Genomic DNA, 26,472 nt, shown 5'->3' with positions numbered 1-26,472 from the left:
ACCTTTTGGTTAATAGCCTTACACACTAACTGATTGCGCCACAGCAACACTTTGCAAAACTATATACTGACAAAGGCTAATAAGCATTCATCTAGAACGATTCCTAGAAACATTTTAAAAAGTCAATAATGTGGAGAGTTTTTGTAAGATGTTTCTTCCATCAACCAATGAAGAAACACATTGGTACTTTCCCATGATGAGTGAGTGCTTCAGGATCTCTTGCACTTACATGTGCAGCAGAGTACTGTAATGGAAGCATGCTGGGTCCATAACCCAGAGGTAGGCAGATTGAAACTATCCTCTGCTATATGCATTTTTTTTGTTAATTAAAGTAATCCAAAACTGGGATTGATATTTTTGCTCTTTTATTTTTACTTAAAGTACAATAACTTTTACCATTTTAATTTGTTTTAATAGTATATTGACAGTATTGTTTTCTTTCAAAAATCCAATTAATTTTCTTTACCCGATTATTAAAATGGTAATTGACAAAAACAAACTACATTGTCACCAGAAGAGCAATACAAAATGTACAAGTGATATATTAAAATCATCTTTCCAGCTTGAATTTCAATGATGCATTGGGGCAACGATTTTGTGAGAAACATCTTCACCCTTAAATAAAGATTTTCATAATTCCTTACCTGTGTGCTAATTAGATATCACCTTGTTTTCACATTAAACAGACTTCCACATGAGAAAACAGCAAAGATGCAGTGGCGTTAATGTTTCCTGGTGTCAACCTGTATTATTTCCATAGATATTGAAATGAGGATGCATCTTGCTGCCTTTCCAATGAAGCAAGTTTAATTTAGTAATAGGTGAAAAACCATCCCTACAAAGATGTTAATCAGATACTTGGCTTTGTGGACACTTTTCAGAGAACAAATTTGTTATCATAAAAATAAAGCCAGAAAATGAAGAGCTGTTTAATCACTCAATTGGATTTTTCTGCCAGCATTTTTCTTTTTCTCTGCAACCCACTGCTAAATTGTGCTTCCTAGCTGATTTTTTATAAAATCACTTAATCAAATCTAACTCTGATTACATCAGAGAAGGCCAGGTACCCTACACCATAAGAGGGGGTTTGCAATTTTGACTTGTCTACTTAAATATCACCAAAATCTGATCACAAGGTCAATTACGTCCCTGGGTGGGATTGAACCACCAACCTTTTGACTAATAGCTGAACACACTAACCGATTGCGCCACAGAGACACTTTGCAAAAAGTACATACTGACAAAGACTAATAAGCATTCATCTAGAACGTTTCCTAGAAAAACTTTAAAAAGTCAATAATCTGGAGAGTTTTTGTAAGATGTTTCTTCCAGCAACCAATGAAGAAACACATTGGTACTTTCGCATGATGAGTGAGTGCTTCAGGATCTCTTGCACTTACATGTGCAGCAGAGTACTGCAATGGAAGCATGCTGGGCCCATAACCCAGAGGTAGGCAGATTGAAACTATCCTTTGCTATATGCATTTTTTTTTTGTTCATTAAAGTAATCCAAAACTGGGATTGATATTTTAGCTTTTATTTTTACTTAAAGTACAATAACTTTTACCATTTTAATTTGTTTTAATAGTATATTGACAGTATTGTTTTCTTTCAAAAATCCACTTAATTTTCTTTACCCGATTATTAAAATGGTAATTGACAAAAACAAACTACATTGTCACCAGAAGAGCAATACAAAATGTACAAGTGATATATTAAAATCATCTTTCCAGCTTGAATTTCAATGATGCATTGGGGCAACGATTTTGTGAGAAACATCTTCACCCTTAAATAAAGATTTTCTTAATTCCTTACCTGTGTGCTAATTAGATATCACCTTGTTTTCACATTAAACAGACTTCCACATGAGAAAGCAGCAAGGATGCAGTGGCGTTAATGTTTCCTGGTGTCAACCTGTATTATTTCAGTAGATATTGAAATGAGGATGCATCTTGCTGCCTTTCCAATGAAGCAAGTTTAATTTAGTAATAGGTGAAAAACCATCCCTACAAATATGTTAATCAGATACTTGGCTTTGTGGACACTTTTCAGAGAACAAATTAGTTAGCATAAAAATAAAGCCAGAAAATGAAGAGCTGTTTAATCACTCAATTGGATTTTTCTGCCAGCATATTTCTTTTTCTCTGCAACCCACTGCTAAATTGTGCTTCCTAGCTGTTTTTATAAAATCACTGAATCAAATCTAACTCTGATTACATCAGAGAAGGCCAGGTACCCTACACCATAACAGGGGGTTTGAAATTTTGACTTGTCTACTTAAAGATCACCAAAATCTGATAACAAGGTCAATTAAGTCCCTGGGTGGGATTGAACCACCAACCTTTTGGTTAATAGCCTTACACACTAACTGATTGCGCCACAGCGACACTTTGCAAAAGTACATACTGACAAAGGCTAATAAGCATTCATCTAGAACGATTCCTAGAAACATTTTAAAAAGTCAATAATGTGGAGAGTTTTTGTAAGATGTTTCTTCCATCAACCAATGAAGAAACACATTGGTACTTTCCCATGATGAGTGAGTGCTTCAGGATCTCTTGCACTTACATGTGCAGCAGAGTACTGTAATGGAAGCATGCTGGGTCCATAACCCAGAGGTAGGCAGATTGAAACTATCCTCTGCTATATGCATTTTTTTTTTGTTAATTAAATTAATCCAAAACTGGGATTGATATTTTTGCTCTTTTATTTTTACTTAAAGTACAATAACTTTTACCATTTTAATTTGTTTTAATAGTATATTGACAGTATTGTTTTCTTTCAAAAATCCAATTAATTTTCTTTACCCGATTATTAAAATGGTAATTGACAAAAACAAACTACATTGTCACCAGAAGAGCAATACAAAATGTACAAGTGATATATTAAAATCATCTTTCCAGCTTGAATTTCAATGATGCATTGGGGCAACGATTTTGTGAGAAACATCTTCACCCTTAAATAAAGATTTTCTTAATTCCTTACCTGTGTGCTAATTAGATATCACCTTGTTTTCACATTAAACAGACTTCCACATGAGAAAACAACAAAGATGCAGTGGCGTTAATGTTTCCTGGTGTCAACCTGTATTATTTCCATAGATATTGAAATGAGGATGCATCTTGCTGCCTTTCCAATGAAGCAAGTTTAATTTAGTAATAGGTGAAAAAACATCCCTACAAAGATGTTAATCAGATACTTGGCTTTGTGGACACTTTTCAGAGAACAAATTTGTTATCATAAAAATAAACCCAGAAAATGAAGAGCTGTTTAATCACTCAATTGGATTTTTCTGCCAGCATTTTTCTTTTTCTCTGCAACCCACTGCTAAATTGTGCTTCCTAGCTGTTTTTTTTATAAAATCACTTAATCAAATCTAACTCTGATTACATCAGAGAAGGCCAGGTACCCTACACCATAAGAGGGGGTTTGCAATTTTGACTTGTCTACTTAAATATCACCAAAATCTGATTACAAGGTCAATTACGTCCCTGGGTGGGATTGAACCACCAACCTTTTGATTAATAGCTGAACACACTAACCGATTGCGCCACAGAGACACTTTGCAAAAAGTACATACTGACAAAGATTAATAAGCATTCATCTAGAACGTTTCCTAGAAAAACTTTAAAAAGTCAATAATCTGGAGAGTTTTTGTAAGATGTTTCTTCCAGCAACCAATGAAGAAACACATTGGTACTTTCGCATGATGAGTGAGTGCTTCAGGATCTCTTGCACTTACATGTGCAGCAGAGTACTGCAATGGAAGCATGCTGGGCCCATAACCCAGAGGTAGGCAGATTGAAACTATCCTTTGCTATATGCATTTTTTTTTTGTTCATTAAAGTAATCCAAAACTGGGATTGATATTTTAGCTTTTATTTTTACTTAAAGTACAATAACTTTTACCATTTTAATTTGTTTTAGTGCAAAAGGCATATCAGCACTAACTGGTGACATGCCATTTGTACAAGTAAGCCATGTGTGACTAATATATAAACATACTTTATTAAATAACACCTCAAACTATCATACCCTGGATTCAAACCTATAACCTGTTGAATTCTAATCAAACACCCTAACCATGGAGCTACTTGATCCTGCATCTTTTCTAACCTCCAAAAACAGATTCAGTTGCATTTTCCAGCGTGTTTTGTTTGCGCCTTTGCAAATGTCTTACATCGACAAACTTATTTAGTACTATTTTGCAAATAGGGTTACATTGTCGCAACATTGTGTTCCCTAATTGCTTGATTTTTTAAATGCAACAATTGATAAAGACACCTGATAATTGCTCTGTGGAGTCTTATTTTGTGTTTTGTGTTTAGTCTTTACATCTGAATTTGAATGTACTTGTGAACTAACTTAATTTCCTACTTCTAAATTCATTCCTAAATTCACTACTTACATGAATCCTGTAGTTGGGCATTTTGGGACTTCGATTGTGGGCATTGTTTTGTGTCCAGACCAGCAGCAGGTGGTGTGCATTTGCTGGAAAGGCATCGAAGACCTCCGATATGCTGCATCTCCTGATGTGTGTCTCCCTCAAGTGGCTGTCAGCAAATGCCTGCTAGACACCCCATTCCAAGCTGATTGTGACATCATGGAACATGCATCATAGAACAGGCATGCTAAAACATGGGTCTTCAACCTGCGACCCTCCAGCTGCTGTGGAACTACACATCCCAGCATGCCCTGCCTCAGTTTTAGCATACCTTAATAGCAAAACTGTGGCAGGGCATGCTGGGATGTGTAGTTTCACAGCAGCTGGAGGGCCACAGGATGAAGACCCATGTGCTAGAGCCAAGCCGCAGGTACATTGAATGCTAGCAAGCTGAATATTTAAATCCTTTTTGTTCCGCAGCATTCCAATGCGGAAGATTCCATGGAACCAGAGATCCTTCCATTGAGAAGGACATGCTGCCTGGATGACTACACTGTGCAAATTAAATCACGGAGCCAGTTGGCTTGTGGGTGGCTCTGGTGACTGGGTGGTTGGGTGGGTGGTGTGTCGGAAGTGGAGCGCATGCAAATGATTGTGTATCATCCAGCTAGTGAGAGAGAAAACTCATGCAGGAGTGTGCCTGCTTGTCAGTGGGTTATGCACCTTGCCAGACGTTAAATCTACATAGAGCAGCTGGAGGGGACAAGAGCAGGTTTGCAAAATATAGATAGAAGAGCATATATGCTGGCGCATTCTCCATGATTGTGTCAGCTTATGTTTTGGTGCACTGCACTTTCCTCCACTAAGTTTTAGCCATTTTTGTTAAGCTCAAGTGTAGTTGCTTCTCGGCCTTTTGGCTGTGATCTTGTATCGTGGTTGAAGGGTCTGCTGGAGGGAGGGATTGTTTTCTTCATTGGCGAAAGACCAAAGATATTCCAGGATGGAAGGCTTGGGAACACTATCTGTTTTTCAGTTGTGGAAGAGCACAGAGGTCGGATTGGACTACATTCTATAGTAAAGGATATCTTTCTATTTATTGACCCTCCCCTTATATGTGTCTGTGTTACAATAAAGCTTCGGTTTTGTGAATCCCTCACCCTCTTACACTCCACACCCATAGCCTTATTAACTGTTGTATTATTGTATAGTTTAAATGTATAGTGCAGTTCATGATTTATAGTGTAGGCTGGCCTGTGCTGTAGTTCTGGAACTGTACTATACCGTCAGCATTTGTATTGTGTTTTGGCTGTGCTGCAACACTGTACTTATGTGTGTAATGTTTATGTATGTTTTTTTAATGTCAATAAAAACTGCTTTTTCAAGCCAATATCTGAAAACAATCAATGTTTATCTTTGATGGCAATAAAAGTGGTATGATATTTGATGCTTTTGAAAGGCAATATCTGATATGTCCCCTATCTGGGAACCATATATTAAATGGCTTTTCAGAAAAGGGAGATGGGAGAAGAGCTTTCAGTACTTGTAGGACCGATGCACATAAAGAAGCAAAAAAACATACATAAACATTACACACATAAGTACCGCGTTGCGGCAATGCCAAAACACAATAGAAATGCTGACGGTATAGTACAGTTCAAGAACTACAGCACAGGCCAGCCTACACTATAAATCATGAACTGCACTATACATTTAAACTGTACAATAATACAACAGTTAATAAGGCTATGGGTGTGGAGTGTAAGAGGGTGAGGGAATCACAAGCCCGAAGCTTTATTGAAAGACTGACACATATAAGGGGAGGATTAATAAATAGAAAGACATCCTTTACTATAGAATGTAGTCCAATCCGGTCTTTCAACTCTTCCACAATTGAAAAACGGATAGTGTTCCCAAGCCTTCCATCCTGGAATATCTTTGGTCTTTCGCCAATGAAGAAAGCAATCCCTCCCTCCAGCAGACCCTTCAACCACAATACAAGATCACAGCCAAAAGGCCGAGAAGCAACTACACTTGAGCTTAACAAAAATGGCTAAAACTTAGTGGAGGAAAGTGCAGTGCACCAAAACATAAGCTGACACAATCATGGAGAATGCGCCAGCATATATGCTCTTCTATCTATATTTTGCAAACCTGCTCTTGTCCCCTCCAGCTGCTCTATGTAGATTTAACGTCTGGCAAGGTGCATAACCCACTGACAAGCAGGCACACTCCTGCATGAGTTTTCACTCTCACTAGCTGGATGATACACAATCATTTGCATGTGCTCCACCTCCGACACACCACCCACCCAACCACCCAGTCACCAGAGCCACCCACAAACCAACTGGCTCCGTGATTTAATTTGCACAGTGTAGTCATCCAGGCAGCATGTCCTTCTCAATGGAAGGATCTCTGGTTCCATGGAATCTTCCGCATTGGAATGCTGCGGAACAAAAAGGATTTAAATATTCAGCTTGCTAGCATTCAATGTACCTGCGGCTTGGCTCTAGCACATGGGTCTTCATCCTGTGGCCCTCCAGCTGCTGTGAAACTACACATCCCAGCATGCCCTGCCACAGTTTTGCTATAAGGTATGCTAAAACTGAGGCAGGGCATGCTGGGATGTGTAGTTCCACAGCAGCTGGAGGGTCGCAGGTTGAAGACCCATGTTTTAGCATGCCTGTTCTATGATGCATGTTCCGTGATGTCACAATCAGCTTGGAATGGGGTGTCTAGCAGGCATTTGCTGACAGCCACTTGAGGGAGACACACATCAGGAGATGCAGCATATCGGAGGTCTTCGATGCCTTTCCAGCAAATGCACACCACCTGCTGCTGGTCTGGACACAAAACAATGCCCACAATCGAAGTCCCAAAATGCCCAACTACAGGATTCATGTAAGTAGTAAATTTAGGAATGAATTTAGAAGTAGGAAATTAAGTTAGTTCACAAGTACATTCAAATTCAGATCTAAAGTCTAGGTAGGCCTCACGTCCTGGCAGCCGCCAGCATTTAAAAATGCCTTGATTAGAGGTACGGAATTAAATGTAGATAAGAAGTAGACACAAAATAAGACTCCGCAGAGCAGTTATCAGGTGTTTTTATCAATTGTTGCATTTAAAAAATCAAGCAATTAGGTTGCAACAATGTAACCCTATTTGCAAAATAGTACTAAATAAGTTTGTCGATGTAAGACATTTGCAAAGGCGCATCCAAAACACGCTGGAAAATGCAACTGAATCTGTTTTTGGAGGCTAGAATAGGAAATGTGCATCGGTCCTACAAGTACTGAAAGCTCTTCTCCCATCTCCCTTATCTGAAAAGCCATTTAATATATGGTTCCCAGATAGGGGACATATCAGATATTGCCTTTCAAAAGCAGCAAATATCATACCACTTCTATTGCCATCAAAGATAAACATTGATTGTTTTCAGATATTGGATTGAAAAAGCAGTCTTTATTGACATAAAGAAGCAAAAAAACATACATAAACATTACACACATAAGTACTGTGTTGCAGCACAGCCAAAACACAATACAAATGCTGTCGGTATAGTACAGTTCAAGAACTACAGCACAGGTCAGCCTACACTATAAATCATGAACTGCACTATACATTTAAACAATACAATAGTTAATAAGGCTATGGGTGTGGAGTGTAAGAGGGTGACGGAATCACAAGCCCAAAGCTTTATTGAAAGACAGACACATATAAAGGGAGGATTAATAAATACAAAGATACCCTTTACTATAGAATGTAGTCCAATCCGGTCTTTCAACTCTTCCACAACTGAAAAACGGATAGTGTTCCCAAGCCTTCCATCCTGGAATATCTTCAGTCTCTCGCCAATGAAGAAAACAATCCCTCCAGCAGACTCTTCAACCACAATACAATATCACAGCCAAAAGAGCGAGAAGCAACTACACTTGCGTTTAAACAAAATGGCTAAAACTTAGTGGAGGAAAGTGCAGTGCACCAAAACATAAGCTGACACAATCATGGAGAATGCGCCAGCATATATGCTCTTCTGTCTATATTTTCCAAACCTGCTCTTGTCCCCTCCAGTTGCTCCATGTAGATTTGACGTCTGGCAAGGTGCATAACTCACTGACAAGCAGGCACACTCCTACATGAGTTTTCTCTCTCACTAGCTGGATGATACACATTCATTTGCATGTGCTCCACCTCCGACACACCGCCCACCCAACCACCCAGTCACCAGAGCCACCCACAAGCCAACTGGCTCCGTGATTTAATTTGCACAGTGCAGTCATCCAGGCAGCATGTCCTTCTCAATGGAATAATCTCTGGTTCCATGGAATCTTCCGCATTGGAATGCTGCGGAACAAAAAGGATTTAAACATTCAGCTTGCTAGCATTCAATGTACCTGCGGTTTGGTTCTAGCACATGGGTCTTCATCCTGTGGCCCTCCAGCTGCTGTGAAACTACACATCCCAGCATGCCCTGCCACAGTTTTGCTTTTAAGGTATGCTAAAACTGAGGCAGGGCATGCTGGGATATGTAGTTCCACAGCAGCTGGAGGGTCGCAGGTTGAAGACCCATGTTCTAGCATGCCTGTTCTATGATGCATGTTCCGTGATGTCACAATCAGCTTGGAATGGGGTGTCTAGCATGCATTTGCTGACAGCCACTTGAGGCAGACACACATCAGGAGATGCAGCATATCGGAGGTCTTCGATGCCTTTCCAGCAAATGCACACCACCAGCTGCTGGTCTGGACACAAAACAATGCCCACAATTGAAGGCTCAAAATGCCCAACTACAGGATTAATGTAAGTAGTGAATTTAGGAATGAATTTAGAAGTAGGAAATTAAGTTAGTTCACAAGTACATTCAAATTCAGATCTAAAGACTAGGTAGGCCTCACGTCCTGGCAGCACCCAGCATTTAAAAATGCCTTGATTATAGGTAGGGAATTAAATGTAGATAAGAAGTAGACACAAAAGAAGACTCCACAGAGCAATTATCAGGTGTCTTTATCAATTTTTGCATTTAAAAAATCAAGCAATTAGGGAACACAATGTTGCGACAATGTAACCCTATTTGCAAAATAGTACTAAATAAGTTTGTCGATGTAAGACATTTGCAAAGGCGCAAACAAAACACGCTGGAAAATGCAACTGAATCTGTTTTTGGAGGTTAGAATAGATGCAGGATCAAGTAGCTCAATGGGTAGGGTGTTTGATTAGAATTTAACAGGTTTTAGGTTTGAATCCTGGGTATGATAGTTTGAGGTGTTATTTAATAAAGTATGTTTATATATTAGTCACACATGGCTTACTTGTACAAATGGCATGTCACCAGTTAGTGCTGACTGCTGATATGCCATTTACACAAACATGCCATGTGTGACTGTATATGCATTTAAGGAGGGCACCCCTGCAATACCACAAACCATTGAGTGTCAAGTATACTAGATATATCTTCATATCTCATGTGCTTTCTCTGAGACCAATCTTGTTATGCCCCTTCCCCACAAGGCATGCGCCTTTTGTCCATATTGCAAAAATGGGGGGGAGGGCATATAATTCTCTGTCACAGGGCACCAAAAAGTCTAGTTATGGCTCTGGTATGCATTATGTAATCTGGCAGACCATCTCTCCAACACTGGCTGGTTGGAATAGAAATCCGGTTATCTATGTGAGCAAATGACCATCAACGATTTACTCTCAAACACTAAAAAATGGACAAAAATGGTCCCCTAAACAAATTGGTTAAATTTTGGGTTTAACCAATTTGTGTAATGACCATTTTTGACCACTTTTCTAGTGTTTGGGAGCAAATGGTTAATTGACATTTGCTCCTATACATTACCAGATCTTCATTCCAACCATCCAGACTGGATAGATAGCCTGACAGATAATTGTGTAGTGTACGCCCAGGATAACTGTTAGTCATGCTTTATTTTATGGCGGCACATAAATGGGTGGACAGATCCAGGGCAAGCACTGCCCACTCATGCATAGTTGTCAACTGATGTGAAGTTCCAGGGGGCAATCTCAGTTATAAAGGGAAGTATCTGGAAATTGTCCCTAGTTAAAAAAAATAAATAAATTTGATCAACTCCATTTATTTAGTATGATATCCCAGGTGATAGGATGCCGGCAGTCAGAACAACATACTTTATTAAATAACACATCTCAAACTACCATACCCAGGATTCAAACCTATAACCTGTTGAATTCTAATCAAACACCCTACCTATTGAGCTATTTGATCCTGCATAAAAATTGTGAACATTATATGAAGCTATTGGTACTTTGCAAAAAAAAAGAATCAGCATTACAACGCAGCAGATCCATGCAGTTTGCAGCCACACACTACATGTATCTGCTCAGCCACAATGCTGATTATTTCTTCACAAAGTACAAGGTGAGCTCCAAACAGAATTCTCTAGCTTAGAATTATACCTTTCTTTGCCAAACCTAGAAGTCGGGCCCCCCACCCTGGGATCCCCCAGAGGGAGGCCTGCACCGTCATGCGGCAGGCTTGTCCGTTTTGGAAGCAGGCTGATGGGCAGCCCAGGATTGCTTCAGTCTGGGCTTGGCAGGTCTGGAAACATGAGCTTGCTTTGGGTATGCCTGACCTTGGGTACGCTTTACCTGGAGGATGAAAGGGCCAAGAAAAGTACTTTTAGCCTTCTGCGTGGTAGGAGTCATACTAGGTAGGCAAGCTGTTTTAGCAGTAGCTAGATCAGCTACAATCTTATTGAGGTCTTCTCCAAAAGGAGATTCAACTGAGGCAGCACAAGGGAACTCTCATCTGGGGACAACAACTGCAGGGAGAACACATATTTTCAGATGAACATGGTAGGGCAGAAGGCTGCCTAATACTGAAGCACCCCCAAACAACAAATCAAATGCAACTTACTTGACAGAGATGTGCCTGAGCAACGGCCCTCCCCAGCCCTATCCCAAATCATACTTATTTTGCATAGGAGATACCATGGTCATGAAGATTGTTCTCCCAGGGTTAGGTTCATTCATTGCATTCTGGGTATGCTGACCCCTGTGATTTCCCCAAATGTGGGAAACTCGACTGCATTATTTGTGGTAGTGGGGGACTGTATTTGTGCTTTCCTCTGGTCAGCTCTGGTAAAATTCAGATTTCTTTGTCTCAGATCTTCCTCTAGCCTTGTTCTTCTTTCGAGAGTTCCCTTGTGCTGCCTCAGTTGGATCTCCTTCACTTGACAGGGGGGTGCCCGAGCAGCGACCCTCCCCAGCTCTAGCCCAACTCCTACTTACCTGCCAGGTGAGATACTATGATCATGAAGTTGCTTCTCCCAGGGCAAGGCTCACCCATTGCACTCTGGGTGTGCTGCCCCTGCGATTTCCCCAAATGTGGGAAACTTGACTGCATAATTTGAGTTTTCCCTGGTCGGCTCTCATGTAATTCAGATCTCTTTGTCTCAGGTCTCTCTCCAGCCTAGTTTGCTGTCTGGTTCCACTTCTTTTTTCTTGAGCCCCTCCCTTCTATACCCTTGTGCACTATCCTGACTTCTCCTCCCGTCTGCTTACTTTGTGCCTCCCAATGCACAATGCAAACTACGGGTAGTGCTGCAGGGCCCACACCCTTTTACTTGCTTTACAGAGCAGCTCTGGAGCTGTTACAGTGCCCAGCTGCTGCAAGAAATCAGCTTGAATGCTTCAGGGGCTGGGGAATGGCCAACATGAGCCCCACACCGAAGGAGGGTGGGGGTGCTTAATACCAACTAGGGGTCATCCAAGCACCACAAAAGGCCTCCATGCCCTGCACGCTCCTTTTCTCTTTTCATATGCAGACAAGGGTTGAAGCCACCTTTGACCCACTGCTTGGATGACATCACCATATTCAAATCCATCTGCTGCAGGCCATCCCCCAGGAATGCTTGCACTAGTTGTTGCATTTGGTTTGTTGTTTGGGGGTGCTTCAGTATTAGGCAGCCTTCTGCCACCCCATGTTCATCTGAAAATATGTGTTCTCCCTGCAGTTGTTGTCCCCAGATGAGAGTTCCCTTGTGCTGCCTCAGTTGAATCTCCTTTACTTGACAGAGATGTGCCTGAGCAGCGGCCCTCCCCAGCTCTATCCCAAATCATACTTATTTTGCATAGGAGATACTATTGTCATGAAGATTGTTTTCCCAGGGTGAGGTTCATTCATTGCATTCTGGGTATGCTGACCCCTGTGATTTCCCCAAATGTGGGAAACTCGACTGCATTATTTGTGGTAGTGGTGGACTGTGTTTGTGCTTTCCTCTGGTCAGCTCTGGTAAAGTCAGATTTCTTTGTCTCAGATCTTCCTCTAGCCTTGTTCTTCTTTTGAGAGTTCCCTTGTGCTGCCTCAGTTGGATCTCCTTCACTTGAAAGGTAGTGCCCGAGCAGCGACCCTCCCCAGCTCTAGCCCAACTCCTACTAACCTGCCAGGTGAGATACTATGATCATGAAGGTGCTTCTCCCAGGGCAAGGCTCACCCATTGCACTCTGGGTGTGCTGCCCCTTGCGATTTCCCCAAATGTGGGAAACTTGACTGCATAATTTGTGTTTCCCCTGGACGGCTCTCGTATAATTCAGATCTCTTTGTCTCAGGTCTCTCTCCAGCCTAGTATGCTGTCTGTTTCCACTTCTCTTTTCTTGAGCCCCTCCCTTCTATAACCTTGTGCACTATCCTGACTTCTCCTCCCGTCTGCTTACTTTGTGCCTTCCAATGCACAATGCAAACTACAGGTAGTGCTGCAGGGCCCACACCCTTTTACTTGCCTTACAGAGCAGCTCTGGAGCTGTTACAGTACCCAGCTGCTGCAAGAAATCAGCTTGAATGCTTCAGGGGCTGGGGCATGGCCAACATGAGCCCCACACCGAAGGAGGGTGGGGGTGTTTAATGCGAACTAGGGGTCATCCAAGCGTCGCAAAAGGCCGCCATGCCCTGCATATCCCTTTTCTCTTTTCATAAGCAGACGAGGGTTGAAGCCAACTTTGACCCACTGCTTGGATGACATCACTTGCTGCCTTTCCAATGAAGCAAGTTTAATTTAGTAATAGGTGAAAAACCATCCCTACAAAGGTGTTAATCAGATACTTGGCTTTGTGGACACTTTTCAGAGAACAAATTAGTTAGCATAAAAATAAAGCCAGAAAATGAAGAGCTGTTTAATCACTCAATTGGATTTTTCTGCAAGCGTATTTCTTTTTCTCTGCAACCCACTGCTAAGTTGTGCTTCCTAGCTGTTCTTTTATAAAATCACTTAATCAAATCTAACTCTGATTACATCAGAGAAGGCCAGGTACCCTACACCATAAGAGGGGGTTTGAAATTTTGACTTGTCTACTTAAAGATCACCAAAATCTGATGACAAGGTCAATAACATCCCTGGGTGGGATTGAACCACCAACCCTTTGGTTAATAACCAAACACACTAACCGATTGCACCACCGAGACACTTTGCAAAAGTACATACTGACAAAGGTTAATAAGCATTCATCTAGAACGTTTCCTAGAAAACTTTAAAAAGTCAATAATCTGGAGAGTTTTTGTAAGATGTTTCTTCCATCAACCAATGAAGAAACGCATTGGTACTTTCCCATGATGAGTGAGTGCTTCAGGATCTCTTGCACTTACATGTGCAGCAGAGTACTGCAATGGAAGCATGCTGGGCCCCTTAACCCAGAGGTAGGCAGATTGAAACTATCCTCTGCTATATGCATTTTTTTTTTTGTTAATTAAAGTAATCCAAAACTGGGATTGATATTTTTGCTCTTTTATTTTTACTTAAAGTACAATAACTTTTACCATTTTAATTTGTTTTAATAGTATATTGACAATATTGTTTTCTTTCAAAAATCCACTTAATTTTCTTTACCCTATTATTAAAATGGTAATTGACAAAAACAAACTACATTGTCACCAGAAGAGCAATACAAAATGTACAAGTGATATATTAAAATCATCTTTCCAGCTTGAATTTCAATGATGCATTGGGGCAACGATTTTGTGAGAAACATCTTCACCCTTAAATAAAGATTTTCTTAATTCCTTACCTGTGTGCTAATTAGATATCACCTTGTTTTCACATTAAACAGACTTCCACATGAGAAAGCAGCAAGGATGCAGTGGCGTTAATGTTTCCTGGTGTCAACCTGTATTATTTCAGTAGATATTGAAATGAGGATGCATCTTGCTGCCTTTCCAATGAAGCAAGTTTAATTTAGTAATAGGTGAAAAACCATCCCTACAAAGATGTTAATCAGATACTTGGCTTTGTGGACACTTTTCAGAGAACAAATTTGTTAGCATAAAAATAAAGCCAGAAAATGAAGAGCTGCTTAATCACTCAATTTGATTTTTTTGCCAGCATATTTCTTTTTCTCTGCAAACCACTGCTAAATTGTGCTTCCTAGCTGTTTTTATAAAATCACTGAATCAAATCTAACTCTGATTACATCAGAGAAGGCCAGGTACCCTACACCATAACAGGGGTTTTTGAAATTTTGACTTGTCTACTTAAAGATCACCAAAATCTGATAACAAGGTCAATTACATCCCTGGGTGGGATTGAACCACCAACCTTTTGGTTAATAGCTGTACACACTAACTGATTGCGCCACAGCGACACTTTGCAAAAGTACATACTGACAAAGGCTAATAAGCATTCATCTAGAACGTTTCCTAGAAAAACTTTAAATAGTCAATAATCTGGAGAGTTTTTGTAAGATGTTTCTTCCATCAACCAATGAAGAAACACATTGGTACTTTCCCATGATGAGTGAGTGCTTCAGGATCTCTTGCAATTACATGTGCAGCAGAGTACTGTAATGGAAGCATGCTGGGTCCATAGCCCAGAGGTAGGCAGATTGAAACTATCCTCTGCTATATGCATTTTTTTTTTTGTTAATTAAAGTAATCCAAAACTGGGATTGATATTTTTGCTCTTTTATTTTTACTTAAAGTACAATAACTTTTACCATTTTCATTTGTTTTAATAGTATATTGACAGTATTGTTTTCTTTCAAAAATCCACTTAATTTTCTTTACCCGATTATTAAAATGGTAATTGACAAAAACAAACTACATTGTCACCAGAAGAGCAATACAAAATGTACAAGTGATATATTAAAATCATCTTTCCAGCTTGAATTTCAATGATGCATTGGGGCAACGATTTTGTGAGAAACATCTTCACCCTTAAATAAAGATTTTCTTAATTCCTTACCTGTGTGCTAATTAGATATCACCTTGTTTTCACATTAAACAGACTTCCACATGAGAAAGCACAAAGGATGCAGTGGCGTTAATGTTTCCTGGTGTCAACCTGTATTATTTCAGTAGATATTGAAATGAGGATGCATCTTGCTGCCTTTCCAATGAAGCAAGTTTAATTTAGTAATAGGTTAAAAACCATCCCTACAAATGTGTTAATCAGAAACTTGGCTTTGTGGACACTTTTCAGAGAACAAATTTGTTAGCATAAAAATAAAGCCAGAAAATGAAAAGCTGTTTAATCACTCAATTGGATTTTTTTGCCAGCATATTTCTTTTTCTCTGCAACCCACTGCTAAATTGTGCTTCCTAGCTGTTTTTATAAAATCACTGAATCAAATCTAACTCTGATTACATCAGAGAAGGCCAGGTACCCTACACCATAAGAGGGGGTTTGAAATTTTCACTTGTCTACATAAAGATCACCAAAATCTGATAACAAGGTCAATTACGTCCCTGGGTGGGATTGAACCACCAACCTTTTGGTTAATAGCCTTACACAGTAACTGATTGCGCCACAGCAACACTTTGTAAAAGTCCATACTGACAAAGGCTAATAAGCATTCATCTAGAACGATTCCTAGAAACATTTTAAAAAGTCAATAATGTGGAGAGTTTTTGTAAGATGTTTCTTCCATCAACCAATGAAGAAACACATTGGTACTTTCCCATGATGAGTGAGTGCTTCAGGATCTCTTGCACTTACATGTGCAGCAGAGTACTGTAATGGAAGCATGCTGGGTCCATAACCCAGAGGTAGGCAGATTGAAACTATCCTTTGCTATATGCATTTTTTTTTGTTCATTAAAGTAATCCAAAACTGGGATTGATATTTTAGCTTTTATTTTTACTTAAAGTACAATAACTTTTACCATTTTAATTTGTTTTAGTGCAAATGGCATATCAGCAGTCAGCACTAACTGGTGACATGCCATTTGTACAAGTAAGCCATGTGTGACTAATATATAAACATGCTTTATTAAATAACACCTCAAACTATCATACCCAGGATTCAAACCTATAACCTGTTGAATTCTAATCAAACACCCTACCCATGGAGCTACTTGATCCTGCATCTTTTCTAACCTCCAAAAACAGATTCAGTTGCATTTTCCAGCGTGTTTTGTTTGCGCCTTTGCAAATGTCTTACATCGACAAACTTATTTAGTACTATTTTGCAAATAGGGTTACATTGTCGCAACATTGTGTTCCCTAATTGCTTGATTTTTTAAATGCAACAATTGATAAAGACACCTGATAATTGCTCTGTGGAGTCTTATTTTGTGTTTTGTGTTTAGTCTTTAGATCTGAATTTGAATGTACTTGTGAACTAACTTAATTTCCTACTTCTAAATTCATTCCTAAATTCACTACTTACATGAATCCTGTAGTTGGGCATTTTGGGACTTCGATTGTGGGCATTGTTTTGTGTCCAGACCAGCAGCAGGTGGTGTGCATTTGCTGGAAAGGCATCGAAGACCTCCGATATGCTGCATCTCCTGATGTGTGTCTCCCTCAAGTGGCTGTCAGCAAATGCCTGCTAGACACCCCATTCCAAGCTGATTGTGACATCATGGAACATGCATCATAGAACAGGCATGCTAAAACATGGGTCTTCAACCTGCGACCCTCCAGCTGCTGTGGAACTACACATCCCAGCATGCCCTGCCTCAGTTTTAGCATACCTTAATAGCAAAACTGTGGCAGGGCATGCTGGGATGTGTAGTTTCACAGCAGCTGGAGGGCCACAGGATGAAGACCCATGTGCTAGAGCCAAGCCGCAGGTACATTGAATGCTAGCAAGCTGAATATTTAAATCCTTTTTGTTCCGCAGCATTCCAATGCGGAAGATTCCATGGAACCAGAGATCCTTCCATTGAGAAGGACATGCTGCCTGGATGACTACACTGTGCAAATTAAATCACGGAGCCAGTTGGCTTGTGGGTGGCTCTGGTGACTGGGTGGTTGGGTGGGTGGTGTGTCGGAAGTGGAGCGCATGCAAATGATTGTGTATCATCCAGCTAGTGAGAGAGAAAACTCATGCAGGAGTGTTCCTGCTTGTCAGTGGGTTATGCACCTTGCCAGACGTTAAATCTACATAGAGCAGCTGGAGGGGACAAGAGCAGGTTTGCAAAATATAGATAGAAGAGCATATATGCTGGCGCATTCTCCATGATTGTGTCAGCTTATGTTTTGGTGCACTGCACTTTCCTCCACTAAGTTTTAGCCATTTTTGTTAAGCTCAAGTGTAGTTGCTTCTCGGCCTTTTGGCTGTGATCTTGTATCGTGGTTGAAGGGTCTGCTGGAGGGAGGGATTGTTTTCTTCATTGGCGAAAGACCAAAGATATTCCAGGATGGAAGGCTTGGGAACACTATCTGTTTTTCAGTTGTGGAAGAGCACAGAGGTCGGATTGGACTACATTCTATAGTAAAGGATATCTTTCTATTTATTGACCCTCCCCTTATATGTGTCTGTGTTACAATAAAGCTTCGGTTTTGTGAATCCCTCACCCTCTTACACTCCACACCCATAGCCTTATTAACTGTTGTATTATTGTATACTTTAAATGTATAGTGCAGTTCATGATTTATAGTGTAGACTGGCCTGTGCTGTAGTTCTTGAACTGTACTTTACCGTCAGCATTTGTATTGTGTTTTGGCTGTGCTGCAACACTGTATTTATGTGTGCAATGTTTATGTATGTTTTTTTTTTATGTCAATAAAGACTGCTTTTTCAAGCCAATATCTGAAAACAATCAATGTTTATCTTTGATGGCAATAAAAGTGGTATGATATTTGATGCTTTTGAAATCCAATATCTGATATGTCCCCTATCTGGGAACCATATATTAAATGGCTTTTCAGAAAAGGGAGATGGGAGAAGAGCTTTCATTACTTGTAGGACCGATGCACATAAAGAAGCAAAAAAACATACATAAACATTACACACATAAGTACCGCGTTGCGGCACAGCCAAAACACAATAGAAATGCTGATGGTATAGTACAGTTCAAGAACTACAGCACAGGCCAGCCTACACTATAAATCATGAACTGCACTATACATTTAAACTGTACAATAATACAACAGTTAATAAGGCTATGGGTGTGGAGTGTAAGAGGGTGAGGGAATCACAAGCCCGAAGCTTTATTGAAAGACTGACACATATAAGGGGAGGTTTAATAAATAGAAAGACATCCTTTACTATAGAATGTAGTCCAATCCGACCTCTGTGCTCTTCCACAACTGAAAAACAGATAGTGTTCCCAAGCCTTCCATCCTGGAATATCTTTGGTCTTTCGCCAATGAAGAAAGCAATCCCTCCCTCCAGCAGACCCTTCAACCACAATACAAGATCACAGCCAAAAGGCCGAGAAGCAACTACACTTGAGCTTAACAAAAATGGCTAAAACTTAGTGGAGGAAAGTGCAGTGCACCAAAACATAAGCTGACACAATCATGGAGAATGCGCCAGCATATATGCTCTTCTATCTATATTTTGCAAACATGCTCTTGTCCCCTCCAGCTGCTCTATGTAGATTTAACGTCTGGCAAGGTGCATAACCCACTGACAAGCAGGCACACTCCTGCATGAGTTTTCACTCTCACTAGCTGGATGATACACAATCATTTGCATGTGCTCCACCTCCGACACACCACCCACCCAACCACCCAGTCACCAGAGCCACCCACAAACCAACTGGCTCCGTGATTTAATTTGCACAGTGTAGTCATCCAGGCAGCATGTCCTTCTCAATGGAAGGATCTCTGGTTCCATGGAATCTTCCGCATTGGAATGCTGCGGAACAAAAAGGATTTAAATATTCAGCTTGCTAGCATTCAATGTACCTGCGGCTTGGCTCTAGCACATGGGTCTTCATCCTGTGGCCCTCCAGCTGCTGTGAAACTACACATCCCAGCACGCCCTGCCACAGTTTTGCTATAAGGTATGCTAAAACTGAGGCAGGGCATGCTGGGATGTGTAGTTCCACAGCAGCTGGAGGGTCGCAGGTTGAAGACCCATGTTTTAGCATGCCTGTTCTATGATGCATGTTCCGTGATGTCACAATCAGCTTGGAATGGGGTGTCTAGCAGGCATTTGCTGACAGCCACTTGAGGGAGACACACATCAGGAGATGCAGCATATCGGAGGTCTTCGATGCCTTTCCAGCAAATGCACACCACCTGCTGCTGGTCTGGACACAAAACAATGCCCACAATCGAAGTCCCAAAATGCCCAACTACAGGATTCATGTAAGTAGTGAATTTAGGAATGAATTTAGAAGTAGGAAATTAAGTTAGTTCACAAGTACATTCAAATTCAGATCTAAAGTCTAGGTAGGCCTCACGTCCTGGCAGCCGCCAGCATTTAAAAATGCCTTGATTAGAGGTACGGAATTAAATGTAGATAAGAAGTAGACACAAAATAAGACTCCGCAGAGCAGTTATCAGGTGTTTTTATCAATTGTTGCATTTAAAAAATCAAGCAATTAGGGAACACAATGTTGCAACAATGTAACCCTATTTGCAAAATAGTACTAAATAAGTTTGTCGATGTAAGACATTTGCAAAGGCGCATCCAAAACACGCTGGAAAATGCAACTGAATCTGTTTTTGGAGGCTAGAATAGGAAATGTGCATCGGTCCTACAAGTACTGAAAGCTCTTCTCCCATCTCCCTTTTCTGAAAAGCCATTTAATATATGGTTCCCAGATAGGGGACATATCAGATATTGCCTTTCAAAAGCAGCAAATATCATACCACTTCTATTGCCATCAAAGATAAACATTGATTGTTTTCAGATATTGGATTGAAAAAGCAGTCTTTATTGACATAAAGAAGCAAAAAAACATACATAAACATTACACACATAAGTACTGTGTTGCAGCACAGCCAAAACACAATACAAATGCTGTCGGTATAGTACAGTTCAAGAACTACAGTACAGGTCAGCCTACACTATAAATCATGAACTGCACTATACATTTAAACAATACAATAGTTAATAAGGCTATGGGTGTGGAGTGTAAGAGGGTGACGGAATCACAAGCCCAAAGCTTTATTGAAAGACAGACACATATAAAGGGAGGATTAATAAATACAAAGATACCCTTTACTATAGAATGTAGTCCAATCCGGTCTTTCAACTCTTCCACAACTGAAAAACGGATAGTGTTCCCAAGCCTTCCATCCTGGAATATCTTCAGTCTCTCGCCAATGAAGAAAACAATCCCTCCAGCAGACTCTTCAACCACAATACAATATCACAGCCAAAAGAGCGAGAAGCAACTACACTTGCGTTTAAACAAAATGGCTAAAACTTAGTGGAGGAAAGTGCAGTGCACCAAAACATAAGCTGACACAATCATGGAGAATGCGCCAGCATATATGCTCTTCTGTGTATATTTTCCAAACCTGCTCTTGTCCCCTCCAGTTGCTCCATGTAGATTTGACGTCTGGCAAGGTGCATAACTCACTGACAAGCAGGCACACTCCTGCATGAGTTTTCTCTCTCACTAGCTGGATGATACACATTCATTTGCATGTGCTCCACCTCCGACACACCGCCCACCCAACCACCCAGTCACCAGAGCCACCCACAAGCCAACTGGCTCCGTGATTTAATTTGCACAGTGCAGTCATCCAGGCAGCATGTCCTTCTCAATGGAATAATCTCTGGTTCCATGGAATCTTCCGCATTGGAATGCTGCGGAACAAAAAGGATTTAAACATTCAGCTTGCTAGCATTCAATGTACCTGCGGTTTGGTTCTAGCACATGGGTCTTCATCCTGTGGCCCTCCAGCTGCTGTGAAACTACACATCCCAGCATGCCCTGCCACAGTTTTGCTATTAAGGTATGCTAAAACTGAGGCAGGGCATGCTGGGATATGTAGTTCCACAGCAGCTGGAGGGTCGCAGGTTGAAGACCCATGTTCTAGCATGCCTGTTCTATGATGCATGTTCCGTGATGTCACAATCAGCTTGGAATGGGGTGTCTAGCATGCATTTGCTGACAGCCACTTGAGGCAGACACACATCAGGAGATGCAGCATATCGGAGGTCTTCGATGCCTTTCCAGCAAATGCACACCACCAGCTGCTGGTCTGGACACAAAACAATGCCCACAATTGAAGGCTCAAAATGCCCAACTACAGGATTAATGTAAGTAGTGAATTTAGGAATGAGTTTAGAAGTAGGAAATTAAGTTAGTTCACAAGTACATTCAAATTCAGATCTAAAGACTAGGTAGGCCTCACGTCCTGGCAGCACCCAGCATTTAAAAATGCCTTGATTATAGGTAGGGAATTAAATGTAGATAAGAAGTAGACACAAAGGAAGACTCCACAGAGCAATTATCAGGTGTCTTTATCAATTTTTGCATTTAAAAAATCAAGCAATTAGGGAACACAATGTTGCGACAATGTAACCCTATTTGCAAAATAGTACTAAATAAGTTTGTCGATGTAAGACATTTGCAAAGGCGCAAACAAAACACGCTGGAAAATGCAACTGAATCTGTTTTTGGAGGTTAGAATAGATGCAGGATCAAGTAGCTCAATGGGTAGGGTGTTTGATTAGAATTTAACAGGTTATAGGTTTGAATCCTGGGTATGATAGTTTGAGGTGTTATTTAATAAAGTATGTTTATATATTAGTCACACATGGCTTACTTGTACAAATGGCATGTCACCAGTTAGTGCTGACTGCTGATATGCCATTTACACAAACATGCCATGTGTGACTGTATATGCATTTAAGGAGGGCACCCCTGCAATACCACAAACCATTGAGTGTCAAGTATACTAGATTTATCTTCATATCTCATGTGCTTTCTCTGAGACCAATCTTGTTATGCCCCTTCCCCACAAGGCATGCGCCTTTTGTCCATATTGCAAAAATGGGGGGGAGGGCATATAATTCTCTGTCACAGGGCACCAAAAAGTCTAGTTATGGCTCTGGTATGCATTATGTAATCTGGCAGACCATCTCTCCAACACTGGCTGGTTGGAATAGAAATCCGGTTATCTATGTGAGCAAATGACCATCAACGATTTACTCTCAAACACTAAAAAATGGACAAAAATGGTCCCCTAAACAAATTGGTTAAATTTTGGGTTTAACCAATTTGTGTAATGACCATTTTTGACCACTTTTCTAGTGTTTGGGAGCAAATGGTTAATTGACATTTGCTCCTATACATTACCAGATTTTCATTCCATCCATCCAGACTGGATAGATAGCCTGACAGATAATTGTGTAGTGTACGCCCAGGATAACTGTTAGTCATGCTTTATTTTATGGCGGCACATAAATGGGTGGACAGATCCAGGGCAAGCACTGCCCACTCATGCATAGTTGTCAACTGATGTGAAGTTCCAGGGGGCAATCTCAGTTATAAAGAGAAGTATCTGGAAATTGTCCCTAGTTAAAAAAAAAAAAAAATTTTTTATCAACTCCATTTATTTAGTATGATATCCCAGGTGATAGGATGCCGGCAGTCAGAACAACATACTTTATTAAATAACACATCTCAAACTACCATACCCAGGATTCAAACCTATAACCTGTTGAATTCTAATCAAACACCCTACCTATTGAGCTATTTGATCCTGCATAAAAATTGTGAACATTATATGAAGCTATTGGTACTTTGCAAAAAAAAAGAATCAGCATTACAACGCAGCAGATCCATGCAGTTTGCAGCCACACACTACATGTATATGCTCAGCCACAATGCTGATTATTTCTTCACAAAGTACAAGGTGAGCTCCAAACAGAATTCTCTAGCTTAGAATTATACCTTTCTTTGCCAAACCTAGAAGTCGGGCCCCCCACCCTGGGATCCCCCAGAGGGAGGCCTGCACCGTCATGCGGCAGGCTTGTCCGTTTTGGAAGCAGGCTGATGGGCAGCCCAGGATTGCTTCAGTCTGGGCTTGGCAGGTCTGGAAACATGAGCTTGCTTTGGGTATGCCTGACCTTGGGTACGCTTTACCTGGAGGATGAAAGGGCCAAGAAAAGTACTTTTAGCCTTCTGCGTGGTAGGAGTCATACTAGGTAGGCAAGCTGTTTTAGCAGTAGCCAGATCAGCTACAATCTTATTGAGGTCTTCTCCAAAAGGAGATTCAACTGAGGCAGCACAATGGAACTCTCATCTGGGGACAACAACTGCAGGGAGAACACATATTTTCAGATGAACATGGTAGGGCAGAAGGCTGCCTAATACTGAAGCACCCCCAAACAACAAATCAAATGCAACTTACTTGACAGAGATGTGCCTGAGCAACGGACCTCCCCAGCCCTATCCCAAATCATACTTATTTTGCATAGGAGATACCATGGTCATGAAGATTGTTCTCCCAGGGTTAGGTTCATTCATTGCATTCTGGGTATGCTGACCCCTGTGATTTCCCCAAATGTGGGAAACTCGACTGCATTATTTGTGGTAGTGGGGGACTGTGTTTGTGCTTTCCTCTGGTCAGCTCTGGTAAAAGTCAGATTTCTTTGTCTCAGATCTTCCTCTAGCCTTGTTCTTCTTTCGAGAGTTCCCTTGTGCTGCCTCAGTTGGATCTCCTTCACTTGACAGGGGGGTGCCCGAGCAGCGACCCTCCCCAGCTCTAGCCCAACTCCTACTTACCTGCCAGGTGAGATACTATGATCATGAAGTTGCTTCTCCCAGGGCAAGGCTCACCCATTGCACTCTGGGTGTGCTGCCCCTGCGATTTCCCCAAATGTGGGAAACTTGACTGCATAATTTGAGTTTTCCCTGGTCGGCTCTCATGTAATTCAGATCTCTTTGTCTCAGGTCTCTCTCCAGCCTAGTTTGCTGTCTGGTTCCACTTCTTTTTTCTTGAGCCCCTCCCTTCTATACCCTTGTGCACTATCCTGACTTCTCCTCCCGTCTGCTTACTTTGTGCCTCCCAATGCACAATGCAAACTACAGGTAGTGCTGCAGGGCCCACACCCTTTTACTTGCTTTACAGAGCAGCTCTGGAGCTGTTACAGTGCCCAGCTGCTGCAAGAAATCAGCTTGAATGCTTCAGGGGCTGGGGAATGGCCAACATGAGCCCCACACCGAAGGAGGGTGGGGGTGCTTAATGCGAACTAGGGGTCATCCAAGCACCACAAAAGGCCTCCATGCCCTGCACGCTCCTTTTCTCTTTTCATATGCAGACGAGGGTTGAAGCCAACTTTGACCCACTGCTTGGATGACATCACCATATTCAAATCCATCTGCTGCAGGCCATCCCCCAGGAATGCTTGCACTAGTTGTTGCATTTGGTTTGTTGTTTGGGGGTGCTTCAGTATTAGGCAGCCTTCTGCCACCCCATGTTCATCTGAAAATATGTGTTCTCCCTGCAGTTGTTGTCCCCAGATGAGAGTTCCCTTGTGCTGCCTCAGTTGAATCTCCTTTACTTGACAGAGATGTGCCTGAGCAACGGCCCTCCCCAGCCCTATCCCAAATCATACTTATTTTGCATAGGAGATACTATTGTCATGAAGATTGTTCTCCCAGATTTAATTAAGTGATTTTATAAAAAACAGCTAGGAAGCACAATTTAGCAGTGGGTTGCAGAGAAAAAAATAACATTTTAAACCTACCGGTAAATTTTTTCTCTCGTAGTCCGTAGAGGATGATGGGGACTCCGTAAGGACCATGGGGGATAGACGGGCTCCGCAGCAGACATGGGCACTTTAAGAAAGACTTTAGATCTGGGTGTGCACTGGCTCCTCCCTCTATGCCCCTCCTCCATACCTCAGTTAGAGAAACTGTGCCCAGAGGAGACGGACAGTACGAGGAAAGGATTTTTGTTAATCCAAGGTCAAGATTCATACCAGCCACACCAATCACACCGTATAACTTGTGATATACTACCCAGTTAACAGTATGAAAACAACATAGCATCAGTCCAAGACCGATGAAAACTAACATATAACCCTTATGTAAGCAATAACTATATACAAGTCTTGCAGAAGTAGTCCGCACTTGGGACGGGCACCCAGCATCCTCTACGGACTACGAGAAAAAGATTTACCGGTAGGTTTAAAATCTTATTTTCTCTTACGTCCTAAAAGATGCTGGGGACTCCGTAAGGACCATGGGGATTATACCAAAGCTCCCAAACGGGCTCCTGCGGATGACTCTGCAGCACCGATTGAGCAAACAGGAGGTCCTCCTCAGCCAGGGTATCAAACTTATAGAACTTTGCAAAGGTGTTTGAACCCGACCAAGTAGCAGCTCGGCACAGCTGTAGTGCCGAGACCCCCGGGCAGCTGCCCAAGAAGAGCCCACCTTCCTAGTGGAATGGGCCTTGACTGAATTAGGCAACGGCAATCCCGCCATAGAATGCGCCTGCTGAATCGTGTTACAGATCCAGAGAGCAATAGTCTGATTTGAAGCAGGGGTGCCAATCTTGTTGGCTGCATACAGGACAAACAGTGCTTCTGTTTTTCTGACTCTAGCCGTTCTGGCCACGTAAATTTTCAAAGCCCTGACCACATCAAGGGACTCGGAATCCTCCAAGTCACGCGTAGCCACAGGCACCACAATAGGTTGGTTCATATGAAAGGATGAGTCCACTTTTAGCAGGAATTGAGGACGGGTCTGCAATTCCGCTCTATCCATATGGAAAACCAGATAGGGGATTTTATGTGATAAAGCTGCTAATTCCGACACTCGCCTAGCGGAAGCCAAGGCTAATAACATGACCACCTTCCAAGTGAGATATTTAAACTCCACCATTTTAAGTGGTTCAAACCATAACCTTAACACCACGTTAAGGTCCCAAGGGACCACCGGAGGTACAAAAGGAGGCTGAATATGCAGTACTC

The 26,472-nt window shown here is 41.4% G+C and overlaps 6 non-coding genes across 6 annotated transcripts; all 6 read left to right on the top strand.

Annotated features, from left to right (window-relative positions):
* The first annotated feature begins 11,329 nt into the window (after positions 1-11,329).
* On the top strand, positions 11,330-11,493 carry LOC135017164 (U1 spliceosomal RNA). Its single transcript, XR_010215025.1, has one exon. It is a non-coding gene; the product is annotated as a U1 spliceosomal RNA (small nuclear RNA).
* Positions 11,494-11,645: 152 nt separating this feature from the next.
* LOC135017165 (U1 spliceosomal RNA) lies at positions 11,646-11,808 on the top strand. Its single transcript, XR_010215026.1, has one exon. It is a non-coding gene; the product is annotated as a U1 spliceosomal RNA (small nuclear RNA).
* A 674-nt stretch (positions 11,809-12,482) lies between these two features.
* LOC135017167 (U1 spliceosomal RNA) lies at positions 12,483-12,646 on the top strand. The gene has a single exon (XR_010215028.1). It is a non-coding gene; the product is annotated as a U1 spliceosomal RNA (small nuclear RNA).
* Positions 12,647-12,796: 150 nt separating this feature from the next.
* Positions 12,797-12,960, top strand: LOC135017168 (U1 spliceosomal RNA). The gene has a single exon (XR_010215030.1). It is a non-coding gene; the product is annotated as a U1 spliceosomal RNA (small nuclear RNA).
* A 10,993-nt stretch (positions 12,961-23,953) lies between these two features.
* LOC135017166 (U1 spliceosomal RNA) lies at positions 23,954-24,117 on the top strand. Its single transcript, XR_010215027.1, has one exon. It is a non-coding gene; the product is annotated as a U1 spliceosomal RNA (small nuclear RNA).
* Positions 24,118-24,269: 152 nt separating this feature from the next.
* LOC135017169 (U1 spliceosomal RNA) lies at positions 24,270-24,432 on the top strand. The gene has a single exon (XR_010215031.1). It is a non-coding gene; the product is annotated as a U1 spliceosomal RNA (small nuclear RNA).
* Positions 24,433-26,472: the final 2,040 nt, after the last annotated feature.

The sequence above is a fragment of the Pseudophryne corroboree genome, unplaced genomic scaffold (genome assembly GCF_028390025.1).
Source record: "Pseudophryne corroboree isolate aPseCor3 unplaced genomic scaffold, aPseCor3.hap2 scaffold_3121, whole genome shotgun sequence".
In the NCBI taxonomy this organism is placed as follows: Eukaryota; Metazoa; Chordata; class Amphibia; order Anura; family Myobatrachidae; genus Pseudophryne; species Pseudophryne corroboree.
Note: the sequence above shows the minus strand (reverse complement) of the source record. Positions and strands in the feature narration are given on the sequence as shown.